Source organism: Coffea arabica, chromosome 6c (genome assembly GCF_036785885.1).
Source record: "Coffea arabica cultivar ET-39 chromosome 6c, Coffea Arabica ET-39 HiFi, whole genome shotgun sequence".
NCBI classification, from domain to species: Eukaryota; Viridiplantae; Streptophyta; class Magnoliopsida; order Gentianales; family Rubiaceae; genus Coffea; species Coffea arabica.
Window position 1 is genome coordinate 46,269,033 of NC_092320.1, and position 23,071 is coordinate 46,292,103.

Here is a 23,071-nt window from a genome sequence, read left to right on the forward strand (position 1 = left end):
CATGATATAGCAGGCTGTGTTTATGGCTTCAGCCCAAAGATACTTTGGTAAATTACATTCACTAAGCATGGTTCTACCAGCTTCTTAAAGAGTTCTATTTTTTTTTTCAACAACCCCATTTTGTTGGGGGACTCTTGCAATAGAAAATTTATGTGTAATACCATTATTATCCCAGAATTCTGAAAAACCATAGAAACAAAATTCTGAGCCAATTGTCACTTCTTATTTTGATGATTTTCAACCCAATCAGATTCTGAACCTTTGCAAATAGTGGAACAAGGTTTTTGAAAGCATCATCTTTGTGTGCAAGAAATATCACCCAAGTGTGTCTAGAATAATCATCAACAACAACAAAACAAAATCTTTTGCCACCTAAGATTGTGATTTGAGTAGGACCAAATAGATCAAGATGTAAAAGTTCTAGAGGTTTTGTAGTTGTCGCGCCCCATTTTTTGATAAATAAATAAATAAATGGTTTGAAAAAATGTATTTTTTTTTTTATGATTGGAAAATGAATTGTGATTTAGAAAAAAAATGGGTCTAAATGGGGGGTTGAGAATGCGACGATTTGACCCAAAATTATAGTTTAAAAAGGGTTTGAAATAAAAATTGGAGTCGCCACTTGGTAATGAGTTAAGGTGTACCAAGTCACCTAAAAATGAATTTTTTAAAGGAAAAAATGGGAAAGAGTAGTAAGAAACCCCTTTTAAACGACTCCTAGTCCACGTAAACCAAAAAAAAAAAAAAAGGTTCGGGAGTCACATTTGACAAAGGGGAAGGCAAGGATACAATCCAAGGCACCCCTTTGACCTAGCCAAGGCTAGTTGCGTGATTTAATCAAAGATTTTCTTGTTTTAACCAAAGAATTTATTACATTTGGATGTGCTACATGAAATGCAAAACCCTAGATTCTAAGATGTCTCTTGTAAGGTTTTTGATCCCAACCACATGAATTGTGGCGGCCAATAAAAGAAAACCTTATAGAGGTCGATTAATGCAAATGATGGCTAAAGTGCAAGTGTGCAAGTGTATAAAAAGGTGCACGTGTGAAATTGTATGAAAAGTCCAAGTGTTTGTGTGCAAGTGTATGGAAAGGTGCATGTGTGAAATTGTATGAAAAATCCAAGTGTTTGTGTGCAAATGTGTGAAAATAGAATAATAAATATATAAGGTAAAGTGGAATTTCATTTGTGAGGTGGAAATGAGCACGTGATAGGAAAAATGTAGTGAGAAAGTATGGTTTGAGAAATGTGCAAAATTGGGGTTAAAAGTGTATGGACGTGATAAAAATGAAAGTATGACCCTAGGGGAATGCAACAAGTCGGGTACGGGGGTTGACTCCTAACTTTTCTACTTCTATTTTCCCTTTGATTAGAAGGCGAAACTAGCGTGCTAAGGCTATCGAGTAGCCACACTCGCTCGTTTCCCTTATCAAGAGGGGATTTTCACGCAAATGAACCCTAACTAGCATGAGATGCAAGTCCTAAAGTGAAGGGAAAGGGATTCGAGGAACATGCCCAATGATAAAACTAAAGAAAGTTGTATGATATGTGGTGAACAAGCAAATGATGCACTAATGAAAAGAAAGGAAAAAGCCTATTGGGTCTAGCGTTGGACTAGCCCTTTCTATGGATTTCTACTAGCATTGGACTAGTGGAAACGGAACAATGAACCACAACTAGCGTTGGACTAGTGTGGTGACGAGAAAGGGGGCCACAACTAGCATTGGACTAGTGTGGTGACGGGAAAGGGGGCCACAACTAGCATTGGACTAGTGTGGTGACGTCCATTCATCCATCACATTCATTCATGACTATAAAAAGCGAGTAGACATGCGAATCACTTATAAACACGTAGCACATAACACTTAGCATGCTTGACTAGATGCAAAGACCTAATAAAGCGATTAAACACGTAGCAACGAAAGCAAGCAATGAACTTATTACATTTGCTAACTAAAACAAAGGGGGGGAAGGGGAAAATGGACAAGAAAGCTCACCAAGCCCTATCTATTACAAGCCAAGAGGTGTACACATACCCCATTTAAAAGAATAATTTAATAAAAGCAAGAATGAATGAAATAATGGAACTAAAGAATGGTAATGAAAGCAAATTAGGCATGCGATTCACACTTAGCACATTGGATCACATAGGAGAGACAAAAGGGATAAAAGAAATTATACCTCCCTTGAAATGAAGCTCTAATGGAGTGAAGTCAACTTATTTACCCTCCAAAATAATAAAGGAGTCAAGGTGCCAATTTATTTGACAAATAATCACAAAGGATAAAAATAAACATGAATTTGAATCAATTAAATCATGTCAACAACCCACATTTAAGAAGTCAAGAGAAGAAAGGACTTGATTGCAAAGATTGGCAAAATTTTGGGGCCAAAATTAAAGAAAAATAAAGTTCAGGGACTCATTTGCAATTAAACCAGGGACTGAATTGAAAGTAGTTGAAAATATCCAGGGGCACAGTACAGTTAAGGAGAACTTCAAGGACCGATTTGCAAAATCATTTTCTGGTTTCTTAATGGTCCAAACCATTGGGCCATTTTCTTATTTGCTTGGGCCAAAACCTTCAAAGCCCAACCGAAAGCCCAACAAAATCGGTGGGCTTCTATCCCTTGGCCCGAACCAAAACCCCAAAATCATGAACTAAACCCATTTTCTGAAAACTCCAAACAACAAACAAAAAAAAAAAAAAAAAAAACTCTTAGCCCACATCACTTGCTTTATTGAACCCAACATGATAAAATCAAATAAAATTATTAAACCTCAATTATAACCTATAAACAAAAATTAATCTATCCAAACAAATCACATAAAATATGCAAACAGAGGATTAAACTCAAAAAAAAAAAAGCAAAATGAATTCAATTTTTCCAGATTTGGGACCATGGTGAACAAAAGGACAATTAGAGGGGGTAAAGTGTAGTTTTTTCGAAACTTAGTCATGCTTGCCCGACAGAGGCTTTCTTCTTCCGTGTGATTAAGGAAAAAAATCTTAGTAACCTCTGATACTTCATGATTCAACAGCCTTACATGGCAAATATATTCCACACTATTTCAAGATAAACGAACGAACAACAAGAAACAAACTGCTCCCAAATTTTCTTGGCTCTTCTCCTCCCCAACTAGTGAAATGCACGGATTCTGGCCCGCTTTGGACTGGCCAAAGTCGCGCCTCACACACAGACAGACACAAGATTTCATCAATTTTCCTGCTTTGAGTCAAAGTCTTCTATCGGGCATTTTATCGAACATATTAGAGGCATTAAAAATTCCGCTAATCCTTTACTCAATTGAACGCTGAAATTGTCCCAGAATTATCAACAACAAAAGGATTTTAACCCAGTCAACATACAAAACATACATATCCCAAAATCCATGAACAATCAGCAGGAGCAAGGGCATGAATACAGATTCGACAGTCATGCTCAGAGAACTTGGGGAAGGAACTGAAATTCAAAGAGGGAAGTCGACTTACCGCATCTGTTCGGTGGAAGATTTGAAGACGATGGTACTGGATGTCCGACGAGGTGGTGACGATGGATTCGGATGAAGCGGCGACGGCTCCTTGGGCAGGCGATTGGCCGCTTGTCAATCGTGCTGGACAAGAAGGATTGCGGCTGCCTGGTGGCTTGGGCAAACGACATGAGCCTCTCTTTTCCACCGCCCCGTCTTTTCTTTTCCTCCTCCGTTCAGTCGAGGCCTTTTCCTTTGAACGTAGCTCCCCTGCCGTCCTCTGTTTCTGGTTTCTTTCTCCCCTCACCCGAGAGCCTCCCTCTCTATTTTCTGATTTTCACAAGCTCCAGCCGCCACCCCTTTTTTCTGATTTCTTCTCCCTCGGCCCTCAACCGAACGCCCCTCTCTCTCTCATGAAGCTCCTGGATTTCTCTCCCTCTGGCCGAACTCCAATCCCCCCTTTTTTCTCTGCTGTCTACTCTGTTTTTTTTTTCTTGCTTGCGGCTCCTCTGTTTTTTTTTCTTTCTTCCACACGATGGTTTTTCTTTTGTTTCTTTTTTTTTCCTCAGCTATTCCCCCGTTGCCCTCTCTCTCCATCCCCCCTCCTAAGCTAAACAAGTGTCCTCCTAAATGTTGTGTTGTCAATTAAACAAAAGGGACACTTGTCCCATGATTGTTTTGTACACTTGTTCAACATGCACACTTCCACCTATTTTTTGCCATTTTCATTCTTTTTCTTTCATTTTTCATTTTTTCTCATTTTTCCTTTTTCTCTCTTTTTTCATTTCAAGAAATTCTATGCTAAAAACTTAAAAATAAAAATAAACTAAAAACTAAAAACTAAAAATCGAATAAAACTAACACGACAAATAAACAAACTAAAAATAAACCGTAAATGAAATTACACCAAAAATTTGTTGTCTACAGTTTGCCCCTCTTTGTCTGAGTTTTGAAAAAACTTGAGACAAAGAAATAGACACCAAATACTTACCTGTGCTATTGGGCTGCAAAAGATTCCAACGAACAGGAATTATAACACGGGACTGACCCGAACATGAAAAATAAAACGGGACTGACCCGAACCAGAATTGAAAACGGGACTGACCCGAACAAGAACTGAAAACGGGACTGACCCGAACAGGAATTTAAACGAGACTGACCCGAACAGAATTTAAACGGGACTGACCCGAACAGGATTTAAACGGGACTGACCCGAACAGAAACTGAAAACGGGACTGACCCGAACAGGAATTTAAACGGGACTGACCCGAACAGAATTTAAACGGGACTGACCCGAACAGGATTTAAACGGGACTGACCCGAACAGAAATTTAGACGGGACTGACCCGAACAGAATTTAAACGGGACTGACCCGAACAGGAATTGAAAACGGGGCTGACCCGAACAAGAATTTAAACGGGACTGACCCATGTTTGTTAATAATGCAAATGAAAAGCTCGCTAGTGGGACTGACCCACGGTTAATGGCGAATGAAAAGAAATGCTCACTAGTGGGACTAACCCACGGTTAGTGGAGAAGAAAATGCTCACGGACGGGACAAACCCAGCTCCAATAGCAATGAGAATGAGATGCTTACTGACGGGACAAACCCAGTTCCCGTAGCAATAAAATGATTTTGATAATCGGACAGTGGGATAAAACCCGAGCCTGCCTAGGTCGGAGGGATAAAACCCAACGAAAATAAAAGCGCAACGAAAATAAAAGCGGTCAGTGGGATAAAACCCGAGCCTGCCGAGGTCGGAGGGATAAAACCCGTGCCAAACGAAAATAAAAGCGGTCATTGCGATAAAACCCGAGCCTGCCGAGGTCAGAGGGATAAAACCCGTGCCAAACGAAAATAAAAGCGGTCAGTGGGATAAAACCCGAGCCTGCCGAGGTCGGAGGGATAAAACCCGTGCCAAACGAAAATAAAAGCGGTCAGTGGGATAAAACCCGAGCCTGCCGAGGTCGGAGGGATAAAACCCGTGCCCTAACGAAAATAAAAGCGGTCAGTGGGATAAAACCCGAGCCTGCCGAGGTTGGAGGGATAAAACCCGTGCCAAACGAAAATAAAAGCGATCAGGGGGATAAAACCCGAGCCTGCCGAGGTCAGAGGGATAAAACCCGTGCCAAACGAAAATAAAAGCGGTCAGTGGGATAAAACCCGAGCCTGCCGAGGTCGGAGGGATAAAACCCGTGCCCTAACGAAAATAAAAGCGGAAGCGGTCAGCGGGATAAAACCCGGTCCTGCCGAAATAAGCGGTCAGCGGGATAAAACCCGGTCCTGCCGAAGTGAGCGGTCAGCGGGATAAGACCCGGTCCTGCCGAAGTAAGCGGTCAGCGGGATAAGACCCGGTCCTGCCGAGGTAAGCGGTCAGCGGGATAAAACCCGGTCCCAACGTGCTTTTGCGAATGGTTAGTGGGATAAAACCCAATCCTGCCATCCAATTGGTCAAGAAATTGAATTTGATTTGCCAAGAAACAAGCAATTAAATTTGATTTTCCAAGAAACAAGAATTTGAACTTGATTTTTGACTTTTGAAATTTTTGAATTTTTCTGATTTTTTGTAAGAATCTTTTTCAAAAATAATTTGCCCCAGTGTAGGGCCCTTTTCCCTTCTTTTTCTCTTTCTTCGGCATCGGCCTTCCACATCACCAGATGCTCTTTCGTCGATTTCAACAATGAATACCTGCACATGGGGCTTACCAAAATATGACATGCATTCACATTTACATGAAAAGAGCAGCGTGATTGATTTGAAAGATGCATTATTTGATTCTTGGGCGAAATCCTCAATTGGACTAACAAAAATATTTGCCCCTGTGTGGGCTTGTTTTCACGAAATCTCATAACAAAAATTTGCCCCAGTATGGGCCATTTAATTGCAAAAACTTGTCTGGATGACTTTCCATTTATTTGAACACTGTAAGAAACTATGTTTCCTAAAAGAAAATTTCATGATGATTTTTTTGAAATAAAATCAGATCACAGAAGATTTCTTCCTCACATTGGCATTGGTGTTTTGGGTAATGGGTCACAATTTCTGGTTGGCTCATCTTTTCAGGACCAATCAAGTGACTTTATTTTTGAAATGGCTAAGGAAATGGGAGGTCAGAATCTGTCTCATTTCTTTTTCTTTTTTTTTTTTCAATTGTATCTAATCCATTCAATGTCACATCTTAGTGAAAGCAAATAGTTTGTCCATTCTTATTTCTTAAGAAAATTTAGTCAACTACCAACTTTTTAAGCTTGTAACGTGTGGGCAGAAACGATAGCTAAACATGTAGAAAACAGGTTATAGCCTCATGATCACAAATGATTTGATGAATTTCTTATAAGCATGATCCTCATTTTGGATTGTCATGAAAGAATAAGCCAACGATGGACTTTATTAGCTTGTAATTTGGCTTGAAAACGATAGCTAAAGAATAAAACTTTCAAGGACATTGCACCAAAGATTGCATTTTTTTCAAAATTACCCCTATTCTGAACTCAAAGATCTCAGAATTTGTTTGGATTTTCTCATCATTCCCCAAGGACTTCAACGTCGAATTTTTCTGCATCTTCTTGCATTTACTTTTCTTGCTTTGCTTTTTTGCCTCTTTTCCTTTCCCTCAATTTGGTGGGTTTTCACATGGTGAGTAGCGTCATCCCCATACTCAAGCAATTCAGAAATACAGCTAAAATTTTCCGGCATCAGAAATTTTCTTGACAGGGCCATTGCAAAGAACAGAAGTCAGGACTTTCGGCTTTTGTAATGGGGTCTGGTGGGGTGTTTAGAAAAGTTAAGGCCTGAAGGCAGATTTCAAGAGTGGTTTGAAGAATCTGAGATCGCATTGTTGTGCCAACCCTATTTTAGGGCTAAATCAAAATTTTGCCCCAATTTATGCTCAATTGAGGCTTTTTCTCTTTCATTTTCTTTCTTCTTTTGATTCTTCGGCCTTCCGCCATTCTTGAACTTTCACAAAATTTGCCCCAGTTTATTTTTGAACTGAGATTCTCTTTTCTTCCTTTGCTTTTTGATTTTGTGACTTTTCACTTTTTCACTTCTTGAAATTTTTCCTTTCTTTTGCAAACTTGCCCCAGTGTGGGGTTTGCGATTCTCAGGGGTTGCCAAACGAAATAATTTATTCTAATGGCTCAAAAGGGATAACTAGGGATAGAATGTTTGATCGGAAAAGAAGAGAGCCTGACCTTTGTTCCGTCCCTTACAATAACTCTGAAAGGAAACTTTCGTCAATGCGAAAATTTTTTACATGTATCTGAATTAATTGACTGAGGGAGACCCTTGTTCATCCATATTTGTGAAACATAGGCGGTCCGTGCGGACAAATCTCTTCCTTTTCTTTTTTTCAAAATTGGAACCCAAGTGGAATCAAATTTCCCCAATTTGCGGTTCCCTCCTTATTCTAGCATTTTTGCTTTTCCCCTTCTCTCTTTTTCTTTTTCAAAAATCCCCAATCTCCTTCCCCAATGTGGGGTGCGATCATGTGTGCACTCGAAAAGAACCACCAATTTTTAGCTCAAATGAGGATGCAAGGGATAAATGGTGTTTAGGTTGAAGAAATGAAGGCCAAGGCATCATTCTTATGCTTCATGACAACCAAAGTAACGAAATGGTTATTGAAAATCCATTCCCCTTTTTGATATTTGAAAATTTTTCAATATAGGGTAGTGATAATTAGGGCTCTTATTTGAAACGAAATTATTCTTTCAAATGCTCAAATGGGAGAGCAAATGATAAAATGTGTATAGATAGAGAAAAGAATGCTCAAAGTATCATTCCAAATTTTCAAAACAAACAAGAATAATGCACATTTTTGCTTTCAATTAGATGTGAATTGAATCGGTTAAACACAATGGATATTTTCAAGCAAAGATGGCCCCAATTTGCAATTTATCAATCAATGTGACTGATTTTATTTTGGGGTTAAGTGAAGGAGAAAGGCATCTCACGGGTCTTCTGAGTGACCCTTTTTTTTTTTTTTTTTTTAGCACTCTTATTGGATGACTCGGATCAACAATCTGGTGTACGTAAGGATTTTTGAAAGCAGACACTTGTGAATTTTCAGGCTGGAGGTTGAAAAAATCTCAATTTGGTTTTATTTCTCAAAACTCATCATGAAATCCCCAATGAGTAAGAATAAAGGATGAAATGTACATAAATATACACAAAACAATAATTGTCCAAAAATTTTATTGCTGAAACAGTTTGAAACAAAATTCCTTATTCAATTATGATACAAATGAGAAAAGAGAAACTTGTAAAGAGCTCCACATATACACTTTTTGTCTCCTTTTCTTTTGAACAAAATGTATTAACAAATCAAATATACAAAATTTTCCTCTGGACATAATTACAAAATCTCTCAGATGCTTTAGCGTAGAGCTTCCAGATAGATCATTCATGTTTTCATTGTAGGATCTGCCCAAGAATCACACAATACTTGCAATTTTGACACCTTATTAGATCAGAAGTGTCATCAGATATAGAAAAATATTTTTCCTTTTATTGAAGTGTTTTTTATGAATGCAGGGGAGGGGGAAAACAAAAGAAAAATACCCAGAGTTAGTAGGCAAAACTGCAAAATCGGTATGCATGTCCTATGGGGGAACCCTTTTTGTGCCAAGGGTAGGCCTAGCATGAAAATGCAATCCGCTAGAGTAGGCACTATACCATACCTGATGGATCTGATCAACTCCTTGAGTGAAAAACAATTTGAAAAATTTGGCCCATTGGAATGAGAAGAGACGATGGTCAAAATGAGGACCTCGTCCGAAGGGATTGATCACCTTTGATCGATATAAGAATTTGCAAAAAACGTACGGGTTTTGACCTTGACGAACTTCCTATCGAAGAGATTGGAATTCGTTGACAAATTTTCTCAGTGGAGCACGGGTCAAAACTCCAACTAATCAAATGGCTGGATGCCATGGATGTTTTTCTCAAAATCGACTAGGTTTTCCATTTTGAAATTCGACATTGAAATCCTAATTGGTCAAATGGGTTGAATGAAATTGACAATTTATTTAAAATCTACCGGATTACCCTAAAAAGGGAAACGGGTCAAATGAATTGAGTAACATTTGATAACTTACTCAAAATTGACCGGATCATCCTAAAAAAGGAACTTGGTCAAATGAATTGAACGAAATTGAGAATTTATTCAAAATTGACCAGATCGCCCTAAAAGGGTAAATTGGTCAAATGAATTGATGATTCATTCAAAAATTGACCGAATGACCCTAAAAAGGGTAAATTGGTCAAACGACCCTAAAAAGGGTAATTTGGTCAAATAAATTGACGATTTATTCAAAATCGACCGGATGACCCTAAAAAGGGTAAATTGGTCAAATGACCCTAAAAAGGGTAAATTGGTCAAATGAATTGACGATTTATTCAAAATGAACCGAATGACCCTAAAAAGGGTAAATTGGTCAAATGACCCTAAAAAGGGTAAATTGGTCAAATGAATTGACGATTTATTCAAAATGAACCGAATGACTCTAAAAAGGGTAAATTGGTCAAATGAATGGTTTATTCAAAATTGATTGACAAAAAGGATTGATTGAATCATCTGGCCATTGGTGGTTTCAAAAAATTAGTCTATGAGCCTTCTAAAATCACGATTTGGCCTCAATTTATTCATCGTCTCAACAAGAGGAATCATTTGTGAATTTCTTCAAATTAATGTCCTTTTACGCAAGAGATTTTACCAACTTTGATAAAATGGCCAAAAAGTGATTATTAGACGTTCATATTCCAAAAATCACTCTATGAAAATGATTGGATCCTACCTTACCTTGTGCACTACCCCTTTGGATGGTACAAAATGTAAACGTGCAAGTCTCGTTGGATTAAGTATCCGAGACACAAGGTGGCTTATTCCTAATACGGGATCCCCTAAGTGGCATTCCCTTTCTAGGGTTTAATGCATGATGCCATTTATTAAAGCAATGTAACTATGTGACAAGTATGGCCTAAAGGACATAAATAATGCATCGGGGGGAAAAGGTCTAAAATGAAATGTATTTATTGAAAATCAAGTGTAATAACTGAAATTTAAACATGTGAGTTATCTAGTGGGTGAGTCACTAAAAGAGTACCAAAGAGTCCTCTTATTGCTAAGGCACATGAATGCAAGCTAAGAAAACAAAAGAATGGTTAGTGCAATTGATAGTACACATAACACATTGGGAGCAAATAAGAAAGAAATACAATAAAAGCAAATAAAAGGGATGGAACCCCTTCCCTCGTGCCTAAAGTGCTTAACAGAGGGTGAGGCTGACTCTAACCTAGGCAAATGCTAACATGGATGCATGAGGCTGGGGCTCACTAATGCAACTAGACTCGATAAGGCTTCGGCTCCCAAGCCTTCAGACCTAAAGGCAAAGGGTCATCACTCCCAAGGCCTTCGATCGGTGGCTCGAGTGATCCCTTAGGTAGCGCTATGGGCGCAGCGCACACCATCCGCCTACCCAAGGCAATCAATCCTAATCCTACAAGGCGGTGTGGGATAGCGCCCACGAAAAATAAAATAAAATGGGATAACAATAAGTAAACGTGCACGTATGAAGTGTTCCCTATTTTGAGGGAAGGGGTTGAGAACCACGCGAGGCTCTAAAGGTGACACACACCCCCCAAATGCAATGCATAGCGCGAAATAAGTAAGTAAACATACATCCAATCAACCAATCATACATTCGGGAGCGAGGGAGTAATTTGAGACGCGAGTGATGCAAAATCCTAAAAAAGGAAAAAAATGCAACCCTAAAACACCCAAATGTGATATATGAAAAGCTTAAAAGAAGAAAAAGGTTGATTAAATCAAATTTGCTCGGACTCTCGAATGTCCCCAGTGGAGTCGCCAACTGTCGCGCCCCATTTTTTGATAAATAAATAAATAAATGGTTTGAAAAAATGTATTTTTTTTTTTATGATTGGAAAATGAATTGTGATTTAGAAAAAAAATAGGTCTAAATGGGGGGTTGAGAATGCGACGATTTGACCCAAAATTATAGTTTAAAAAGGGTTTGAAATAAAAATTGGAGTCGCCACTTGGTAATGAGTTAAGGTGTACCAAGTCACCTAAAAATGAATTTTTTAAAGGAAAAAATGGGAAAGAGTAGTAAGAAACCCCTTTTAAAAGACTCCTAGTCCACGTAAACCAAAAAAAAAAAAAAAGGTTCGGGAGTCACATTTGACAAAGGGGAAGGCAAGGATACAATCCAAGGCACCCCTTTGACCTAGCCAAGGCTAGTTGCGTGATTTAATCAAAGATTTTCTTGTTTTAACCAAAGAATTTATTACATTTGGATGTGCTACATGAAATGCAAAACCCTAGATTCTAAGATGTCTCTTGTAAGGTTTTTGATCCCAACCACATGAATTGTGGCGGCCAATAAAGGAAAACCTTATAGAGGTCGATTAATGCAAATGATGGCTAAAGTGCAAGTGTGCAAGTGTATAAAAAGGTGCACGTGTGAAATTGTATGAAAAGTCCAAGTGTTTGTGTGCAAGTGTATGGAAAGGTGCATGTGTGAAATTGTATGAAAAATCCAAGTGTTTGTGTGCAAATGTGTGAAAATAGAATAATAAATATATAAGGTAAAGTGGAATTTCATTTGTGAGGTGGAAATGAGCACGTGATAGGAAAAATGTAGTGAGAAAGTATGGTTTGAGAAATGTGCAAAATTGGGGTTAAAAGTGTATGGACGTGATAAAAATGAAAGTATGACCCTAGGGGAATGCAACAAGTCGGGTACGGGGGTTGACTCCTAACTTTTCGACTTCTATTTTCCCTTTGATTAGAAGGCGAAACTAGCGTGCTAAGGCTATCGAGTAGCCACACTCGCTCGTTTCCCTTATCAAGAGGGGATTTTCACGCAAATGAACCCTAACTAGCATGAGATGCAAGTCCTAAAGTGAAGGGAAAGGGATTCGAGGAACATGCCCAATGATAAAACTAAAGAAAGTTGTATGATATGTGGTGAACAAGCAAATGATGCACTAATGAAAAGAAAGGAAAAAGCCTATTGGGTCTAGCGTTGGACTAGCCCTTTCTATGGATTTCTACTAGCATTGGACTAGTGGAAACGGAACAATGAACCACAACTAGCGTTGGACTAGTGTGGTGACGAGAAAGGGGGCCACAACTAGCATTGGACTAGTGTGGTGACGGGAAAGGGGGCCACAACTAGCATTGGACTAGTGTGGTGACGTCCATTCATCCATCACATTCATTCATGACTATAAAAAGCGAGTAGACATGCGAATCACTTATAAACACGTAGCACATAACACTTAGCATGCTTGACTAGATGCAAAGACCTAATAAAGCGATTAAACACGTAGCAACGAAAGCAAGCAATGAACTTATTACATTTGCTAACTAAAACAAAGGGGGGGAAGGGGAAAATGGACAAGAAAGCTCACCAAGCCCTATCTATTACAAGCCAAGAGGTGTACACATACCCCATTTAAAAGAATAATTTAATAAAAGCAAGAATGAATGAAATAATGGAACTAAAGAATGGTAATGAAAGCAAATTAGGCATGCGATTCACACTTAGCACATTGGATCACATAGGAGAGACAAAAGGGATAAAAGAAATTATACCTCCCTTGAAATGAAGCTCTAATGGAGTGAAGTCAACTTATTTACCCTCCAAAATAATAAAGGAGTCAAGGTGCCAATTTATTTGACAAATAATCACAAAGGATAAAAATAAACATGAATTTGAATCAATTAAATCATGTCAACAACCCACATTTAAGAAGTCAAGAGAAGAAAGGACTTGATTGCAAAGATTGGCAAAATTTTGGGGCCAAAATTAAAGAAAAATAAAGTTCAGGGACTCATTTGCAATTAAACCAGGGACTGAATTGAAAGTAGTTGAAAATATCCAGGGGCACAGTACAGTTAAGGAGAACTTCAAGGACCGATTTGCAAAATCATTTTCTGGTTTCTTAATGGTCCAAACCATTGGGCCATTTTCTTATTTGCTTGGGCCAAAACCTTCAAAGCCCAACCGAAAGCCCAACAAAATCGGTGGGCTTCTATCCCTTGGCCCGAACCAAAACCCCAAAATCATGAACTAAACCCATTTTCTGAAAACTCCAAACAACAAATAAAAAAAAAAAAAAAAAAAACTCTTAGCCCACATCACTTGCTTTATTGAACCCAACATGATAAAATCAAATAAAATTATTAAACCTCAATTATAACCTATAAACAAAAATTAATCTATCCAAACAAATCACATAAAATATGCAAACAGAGGATTAAACTCAAAAAAAAAAAAAGCAAAATGAATTCAATTTTTCCAGATTTGGGACCATGGTGAACAAAAGGACAATTAGAGGGGGTAAAGTGTAGTTTTTTCGAAACTTAGTCATGCTTGCCCGACAGAGGCTTTCTTCTTCCGTGTGATTAAGGAAAAAAATCTTAGTAACCTCTGATACTTCATGATTCAACAGCCTTACATGGCAAATATATTCCACACTATTTCAAGATAAACGAACGAACAACAAGAAACAAACTGCTCCCAAATTTTCTTGGCTCTTCTCCTCCCCAACTAGTGAAATGCACGGATTCTGGCCCGCTTTGGACTGGCCAAAGTCGCGCCTCACACACAGACAGACACAAGATTTCATCAATTTTCCTGCTTTGAGTCAAAGTCTTCTATCGGGCATTTTATCGAACATATTAGAGGCATTAAAAATTCCGCTAATCCTTTACTCAATTGAACGCTGAAATTGTCCCAGAATTATCAACAACAAAAGGATTTTAACCCAGTCAACATACAAAACATACATATCCCAAAATCCATGAACAATCAGCAGGAGCAAGGGCATGAATACAGATTCGACAGTCATGCTCAGAGAACTTGGGGAAGGAACTGAAATTCAAAGAGGGAAGTCGACTTACCGCATCTGTTCGGTGGAAGATTTGAAGACGATGGTACTGGATGTCCGACGAGGTGGTGACGATGGATTCGGATGAAGCGGCGACGGCTCCTTGGGCAGGCGATTGGCCGCTTGTCAATCGTGCTGGACAAGAAGGATTGCGGCTGCCTGGTGGCTTGGGCAAACGACATGAGCCTCTCTTTTCCACCGCCCCGTCTTTTCTTTTCCTCCTCCGTTCAGTCGAGGCCTTTTCCTTTGAACGTAGCTCCCCTGCCGTCCTCTGTTTCTGGTTTCTTTCTCCCCTCACCCGAGAGCCTCCCTCTCTATTTTCTGATTTTCACAAGCTCCAGCCGCCACCCCTTTTTTCTGATTTCTTCTCCCTCGGCCCTCAACCGAACGCCCCTCTCTCTCTCATGAAGCTCCTGGATTTCTCTCCCTCTGGCCGAACTCCAATCCCCCCTTTTTTCTCTGCTGTCCACTCTGTTTTTTTTTTCTTGCTTGCGGCTCCTCTGTTTTTTTTTCTTTCTTCCACACGATGGTTTTTCTTTTGTTTCTTTTTTTTTCCTCAGCTATTCCCCCGTTGCCCTCTCTCTCCATCCCCCCTCCTAAGCTAAACAAGTGTCCTCCTAAATGTTGTGTTGTCAATTAAACAAAAGGGACACTTGTCCCATGATTGTTTTGTACACTTGTTCAACATGCACACTTCCACCTATTTTTTGCCATTTTCATTCTTTTTCTTTCATTTTTCATTTTTTCTCATTTTTCCTTTTTCTCTCTTTTTTCATTTCAAGAAATTCTATGCTAAAAACTTAAAAATAAAAATAAACTATAAACTAAAAACTAAAAATCGAATAAAACTAACACGACAAATAAACAAACTAAAAATAAACCGTAAATGAAATTACACCAAAAATTTGGTGTCTACAGTAGTAGAAACACATTTCTTGGGTTTAAAAGATACCTTGACTTGTTTTCCAAATTGGCAAGCATCACAGTTTCGGTCTTTTTCAAATTTGATTTTTGGAAGCCCTCTAACAAGTTCCTTTTTGAAAATTTCTTTTAGAAAATCCATATTGAACTGACAAAACCTTCTATGCTATATCCTGGGGTCCTCAATTGCTGCTTTGAGACAACTAAAACTAGAGGAATCAACTTTTTAAAGGAAAACTACATAAATGTCATTTATTCTTTTTCCTTTGAAAACAGTGTTGAATTTTGAGTCAAGATCAAGACATTCATGCTTTTTAAATAATACAAACAGATTCCTATCACACAATTGACTAACACTTAACAAGTTGTAACTCAAATTATCAACTAAAAGAACATTGTGAACAAAGGTTTGACCATTCTTACCAACATCACCAATTTCAACAGTTTTGGCTTTGTTTCATCTCCAAAAGTTACCTTTCCGCTTGCTTTTGGCTTGAATTTGATGAACTGTGATGCATCACCAGTCATATGTCTTGAGTATCCACTATCTATGAACCACTTTGATTCCTTAACAATGTTCACCAGGTTCACCTACACAAAGATCTACAAGATAATATTTGGTACCCTTTACTTTTTGGGTCCTTAAGAGTTAGTATTATGTCTAACCATCCACATGCATCTCATGCCATTTCTCATATTCTTCATAACATAACAATTGCTTTTTATGTGACCAAATTGACAACAGAAGCTACACTCAGTTAAAGAATTATTCAAAATGAAAGGTTTAATAAATTTGACTTGCCTTTTTCTATGGATAGCATACTCATTTGCATTGTGATTCAGCCTTAACTGATGAGTACTAAAATGAGGTTTTGTGTCATTCTTTTGAAAACAGTTTTATTTTTTATGTTGAAGCATCTAACTAAGATCATCCATTCTTCTTTTCAAGTTACTTTGTTTATTTTTTAGCATGTCACAGAAGTTTGTTTTTCTATCAAGTTCAACATGCAGATCATTTTCAATCATTTTCACGTTCTCATTTTCATTTCTCAGACATTTGTTTTGTCGAAAAAGTCTTGCATTGTCTTGTATCAGAAAGTTAATTTTCTGTTTTAGTTCCTTGTTTCTAACATAGGATTCTTTCAAACTGTTGTGGATTTTTTCCAAAAATGAATTGACATCATCATCAGATTCACTATCATTATCAGTTTAAGAGTTACACATGGTTACCTCTTCATCACCAATGGCCATGAAAGCCACTTCGGCGATTCCTCTTCTTCTTTGACATTACCTTCTGAATTGCAGTCATTCCAGGTGATCTGAAAATTGTTGAACTTTAGTTTTCGTTCAACCTTGCTCTCTTTCTTTTTCTTCAGTGGACACTCATTTGCATAGTGTATAGATTGGCCACATTCAAAGCACTTATCAGTTTGCTTTTTGTTGAACTCTAGCTTCCCTTTATTTCTCAAGTTGTTGGATTGATTTGGAAAGAAATTGCTAGGTCCACCTTTTCTGAATCTTCTCTTATTGAGTATTCTTTTGAAGTCTCGTGTGATGAGTGCAATATCACTGTCATCACCTTCCATGTCATCTCCATCCAGGGAGGCTGTATCATTTTCATCTTGTGAAGCCTTCAGAACAATATTCTTTCTCACTTTTGTATCTTCTTCTTCCTACACCTTGGACTTGAGTTTTAGCTCATAAGAAGTCAGTGAATTAATAAGAAATTCAATAGGTAAGGTATTTAGATCTTTGGCTTCCTCAATGGCAGTCATTTTACTCTCCCAATCCTTTGATAAAACATTCAAAATTTTTCTGTTTTTCTGTGACGCCCCCGCTTCTCTCAAGGGCGAACCCTAGGGTATTGGCAGGACGCCTGCCTAACTCGCGCCAGGACTCGAAATTTCAAAACAATAAAAACTAGATAAACCAAAAGCGTACTATTCACAATATAGCCAACTCCAAAACAGTTCTATTTATATCCTCAAAAGCAGCTAGTCAAACCACTATATTACATTATGATAACAACCAATAGAAAGTAGACCCTAAGGAGGGTCCTTATACAAATCACCAAAACAAAAACAACCATCTTAACTGTCCAACTATTACAAGCAAATCTAACTATACTAGTGAATGTCCCAAGGAGTTCCCCGCGTCGGCCCCTGCTAAGGAAAACAAAGGAAAATGGGTAAGTTATATGCTTAGCAAGTAAATAGGGGTAAAAGCATAAATTGCACATAAATACGAATAATTATGCCACAAAATGTCAAAACAAAAGTACAAAATAACATCACAAGTGAAGGATACAGGTTGGCTCCAAAGCCAAGTCGTTTGCCATGTGTGACCTCCTGCCAACACTCCGTCGACTACAAATAATGATCCGTAGAACTCCACTTGTACTCCCACCGTACACCTTATCACCCTCACTGGCCAGTCACCTCACAAACTTGCTCGAGCGAACGAAACGAAATTGAACTTGCTTCACAAGCTCGGTTCACAAACTTGGTTCACAGAACCACAAACATGGTTCACAACTTGAACCTACAAACTTGGTTTACAACTTGAACCTACAAACTTGGTAACCTCAACTAAGATAGACTGGCTTTGACCAAACCCCGGCTGGTTCGAATAGTCCATCTAGGTCGGAAGATCGACCTCAACTCACAAACGTCACCTCGAGCTACAAGCTCAAGGGGTTCAAATCCAAAATAATTCATTTATACATGTCATGTACAAATATGCATGTAAATTAGGGTTCAGGTCGAGTGCGATGAAGTACACCCTTGCCTAGGTCATTCACCTTAAACACATAAGCAAGTTATAAATAAAACGGCCCGAATACTTACTCAAAGAACCAAGATAGTAAAAGTACAAAAATCGCGTCGCGAAGGATAGCTAGTAGGCCCCACCGACTCCGTCTAGCTCACCACCATCAGAAATAGAAGATTGCATCACATCATATCACAAACGGCTACTAACATGCCTAAAACAAGCAAAACGGTAAAATTGGCACATGCAAGTGCGGAAACGGCAAATGAAAACGTAAACGGCCGGCAACGGAAACGGCAGATTTGGCACCTAGAACCATTTTGATCAAATTTTAGGCTACGGTTATCGGATCGAAGTGCATGAGGTATTGTTATGAAGCTAAGAAGAAGGGTTACAACTTTCATAAAGACACCTCAAGTCAGATCTCAATGGAGCTAGGACAAAAGTGCGCAAAACAGTTCCAGTCATTTCATTTCGGGTTACCAAACAGGCCCTGTTTGAAAGACCATAACTCACAACTCAGAGATCGGAATCAAGAAATTCCAGAGGTGTTAGAAAGCCGATATATAAGGTTATAACTTTTGTATTTTGACCCAAAACTGAATCAGTACAGAGCATAGGGAAAAATGGGTTCAAAATTCCTGTCAGAACTGTCCAAATTCGAAAGCAGTTCTGACAACCGATCTTGTTTTAGTCATAACTGAAGCTACAGTACTCAGATTTGGATGTACTTTATACCGTTTCGAAGCTAAAACCAAGATCTACATTTCTTATGAAGGGATCAACACCCAGTTCGTACATTATCAAGATGGACAGAGCATGGTCAGAAGCAAAATTCAAAAACGTAACACAATCCAGTGTTCAAAATAGGAGTGAGTGTTTTGGCTATAACTCGGGCTACACTAATTCGTTTGACTTGAAATTTTGTAGGCACATTAAGGACTTAAGAAGCTACAACTTTCATGTTTTGAGAAACTTCTGAATCAGCACGCAGCATAAAGAAAAACAGAACCCAAGTTCGGATTTGTGGACTGCCCTGTTTCCAGTTTTGCCGGTTTCGAACGTCACAAACGCATGGTCCGTTTCTATGGTTCTCATACAAACTTCCTAGCTAAACTCATACCAAATAAACACACATAAACCACCTCCTATTTACCCTACAAGAAACCAAAATTCCTTTCCCAATTTCATCCCAAGACTTACCCAATACTAACCATAATCTAGGTGCTAATCCTACTAACTTTACTGGTTTCTCCACCTAATCAATTAAACTCTAATCACTTAAGCCCTAACCCAACCAAACTAACTTTCCTTTGACTTAGGGTTTCATGACTAATCTGGAATTTGCTACTTACCAACCATACAAGTAAAATTAATACACCAATGATGCCATTAACAAGCCAAAATCCAACCAAACCAACTCTATGAATCATGAATCAAGAAACCCTACTTTTTCCTCCTAGCCTTTACCAAAATTAGCAATATAATCATCAAAATAAACCATAAAACTACTCCATAATCATCACACAACCCATAAAAATGCATAATCACAACAAAAGCATCATTTCCATAGCTTCAAGATTAAAACCCCAAAATTTAACTTCCAAGTAAGATGATATACCTTCAAATAAACTTTGTAGATGATCAAACTTCAACAATCAAGTACCCAAGTTGATCCCTTAAGCTCCAAAAGCAAGATGGAAGCTAGAAATTGAAGAATTTTGAAGGAAATCTCTCCCCCTCTCTTGCTCTCTCTCTCTCGGCCTCTCTCTCTCTTTTTCTCTTTAGTTTTGCTTTGTTTTGTCTTACTAAAGACTTGGTTAGGTTTCTTGTGACTAATATGTGGTGCAAGACCACTTAGGAGAGATATTTCTTATGGCTAACCAATCACATAAAAGTACCTTATTTGCTTCTTAACCCTTGCACTTCAACTTAGCTTTTGTTCCACTCTTGCCCTCAAACATTTGGAACTATTTCAATTTACTCCATAGGACTTAAACCTAATCTAGTCCAAAACATGTAATCACACTTAATTGCTTCACTAATCACTTTCCTATCCTAATTACCTATACTTAAATATACTTTCTCCATAATAAAAACAATTAAACAACAACCTTTATAACATTGGCAAAATTAAGGTTTTAAACCCAACTTAAGCTTTCTAATCTATTGTAACACTAGAGGGTTTACTCATTTAGGGTTTTTAACCTTCTTAAACCTACTTAACCTTGATAAAAGAAATCTATTCCTATACTTACCTGTACCAAAACACACACTAAAACACCAAACATGCAATACAACCCAAACTTATGAATAATACAAAACTAGGGTTTCAATCCTAACCCCAACTCAGGGTTTTCTAATTAACCCTAAAATCCCAAATTTTATCGCACAAATAATGAATATCACCTAATATCAAACTTAAGAACTGACCAGGATCTCACATTTTCTCACCTTGAGAGTAATCCTTCTCAAGCACTTCTAAATCCTTAATAAGATCATTGAATCTACAATACATCTTGTCAATATTTTCATGAGGTTCCATCATAAAAGATTCATACTTAGTGACCAAAATGGACTTCTTCTGTTCTCTCACATTCTCACTTCCTTCATGGATTTCTCTAAGTTTATCCCAAATCTCTTTTGCAGATTTGCAGCCCTTGACTTTAATAGAGTCATTTGAATATAAAGCACTGTATAGTACATTCATCGCCTTGGCATTTAGAGTGAGATGAGTTCTATCTTCAGCAGTTAACTCATTTCTTATTTTTGGTCTTGGCCTATTTGTATCTTCATCAATAATAAAGGTATCATAAGGACCTTCATTGACAATAAACCACAGCTCAATATTAATAGATTGTAAGAAAATAATCATCCTCTCCTTCCAACTCACATAATTTGATCCATTGAATATTGGGGGTCTAATGACGGATTGTCCTTCAAAAAACATGGCATTGTTGGTTGTCATTTTTACTCCAAAATCGATTAAGCTTAATCTCTAGGAAACCTGGTTCTGATACCAATTGTAAGGATCGAAGACAACCTAAGAGGGGAGGTGAATTAGGTGGTTTAAAAAATGGCCAAGATATGTATCACTTTTTGAAAATTTGCCCTCTTTTTCTAAAGGACCACACAATGGAGCAATTGATGAGGAAGCACAAGTGCTTGGGAGTAGAAGAGATAGACAGTTTATATTGCAAGACAGTAAATAAAAGGATATAATATCAAACCAAGCTTCAAACTCCACTTGAGTTTGAATTCCACTTTAAATAGCAAGTTTCTTCAAGTTGATCAACTTACAACCAATCTCTTGTGTACAAAGGAAGGATCACTTCCTCCTAGACCCAAGCCGCACTTGGTTAAGCAAGGAAGTTTTACAATCATTCGGATAACCCTCATAAAGCTACACTATTGAAGAAATAAAAGCATAATTGAAAAGCTTATTGAAAGTTCCACAACTAAGAGTACAAATCTTCTTTCTAGAGTATTCTCACACTTGAATCACTCAAGATCTGATGTAGTCTCAATGTGCAAAGTTATTTTGAAGTGGTTGACTTTGCTCTATTTATATGAGACCAACAAGTACTTCACTTAATGATGTTAATGGATAGAAGGCAGTTGAAGATTCAACTAGCTGTTGGTGGTGTTGGATGTCTGATAGGTTGCTTTTCCGTGTCCGATCGCAAGCAATTAGTTCAAGAAGTTTTCTTGAAATGTTTAGGACGTCCGATGCTTCAATGCTTTGCATCCGAAGTGTCACAACGTTTGTCGGACGTCCGGTACTCAGGTGTTGTACGTCCGAACGAAGTCAGTGAGTTTAGAGAACTCGGCTTATTATTTTCAGACGTCTGAGAGTGAGTTCCTATGCGTCCGAAGTTACTCGAAGGTTGTCGGACGACCGATGCAGACTTTTTGTGCGTCCGACTCATGCTTCAGCATATGTTAGCCTATTTTGCTCTAAATCTGAAAACATCTATTTAGGGAATATTAGTAACATTCATTTGTTTTGTAATCATTAAAAGATACGGACTGAGATGAACATTGTCAAATGAAGAACTAAAAACAGAAAAATTATCCATAAATATCTCCATAATTTTCTTAATATAATCGAAAAAATTGCCATCATGCAATGTTGAAATGTGGCGGGGGCATTGCAAAAGGCCAAATGGCATCTTTCTAAATGCAAAAGTGTTATAAGGACATGTGAATGTTATTTTCTCTTGATCCTCAAGAGTAAAGTTATCTGATTGGATCTTGAAAATTCATCAAGAAAATAATAAAATTCATATTCGACTATACACTCTAATAATTGATCAAGAAAGGATAAAGAAAAGTGATCTTTTCTAATAACCGCATTAAGTTTCCTGTAATTGATACCACAAGTCTAGAAGGAATAATTTCATCATTTTTACCCTTGACTATGGTAGTTTTGCCTTTCTTTGGAATAATTCATACACTATCGAAGATAGGAAAGATTATACCTACATCAAGTCACTTGATAATTTCTAATCTTATCACCTCTTTCATATTTGAGTTAAGTCTTCTTTGTAATTCTACCACCAGTTTGCAATTATCCTCTAAGAAAATGTGATGCATACAAATGGAAGGGCCAATTTCTTAAATGTCTGAGATGGACTATCCAATGGTTTTTTTATGTTTCTTTAGAACTTTTAGTAACTTTTTACGTTGTTCCTTATCTAGATAAGCATTAACAATCACAGATAAAGTTTCATTAACTCCAACAAACTTGTACCTCAAATGGCTAGGAAGTGGCTTGAACTCAACCTTTGGAGCTTCAATCTCCAAAGGGGGTGGAAGTCATTTTCCTTACCCAAGACTTTCATACACATTTCCTCTTTTTGAAGGTGGTTGAGTGTGAGAACCCGTAAAAACCCTAATCATTTTTCCTAGGGTTTTAATTCCCTAATTGCATGTTTTCTGCATTTTCTGGCTTAGAAATAATTTCCTGGTGAATTTTATGAGCAGTTATA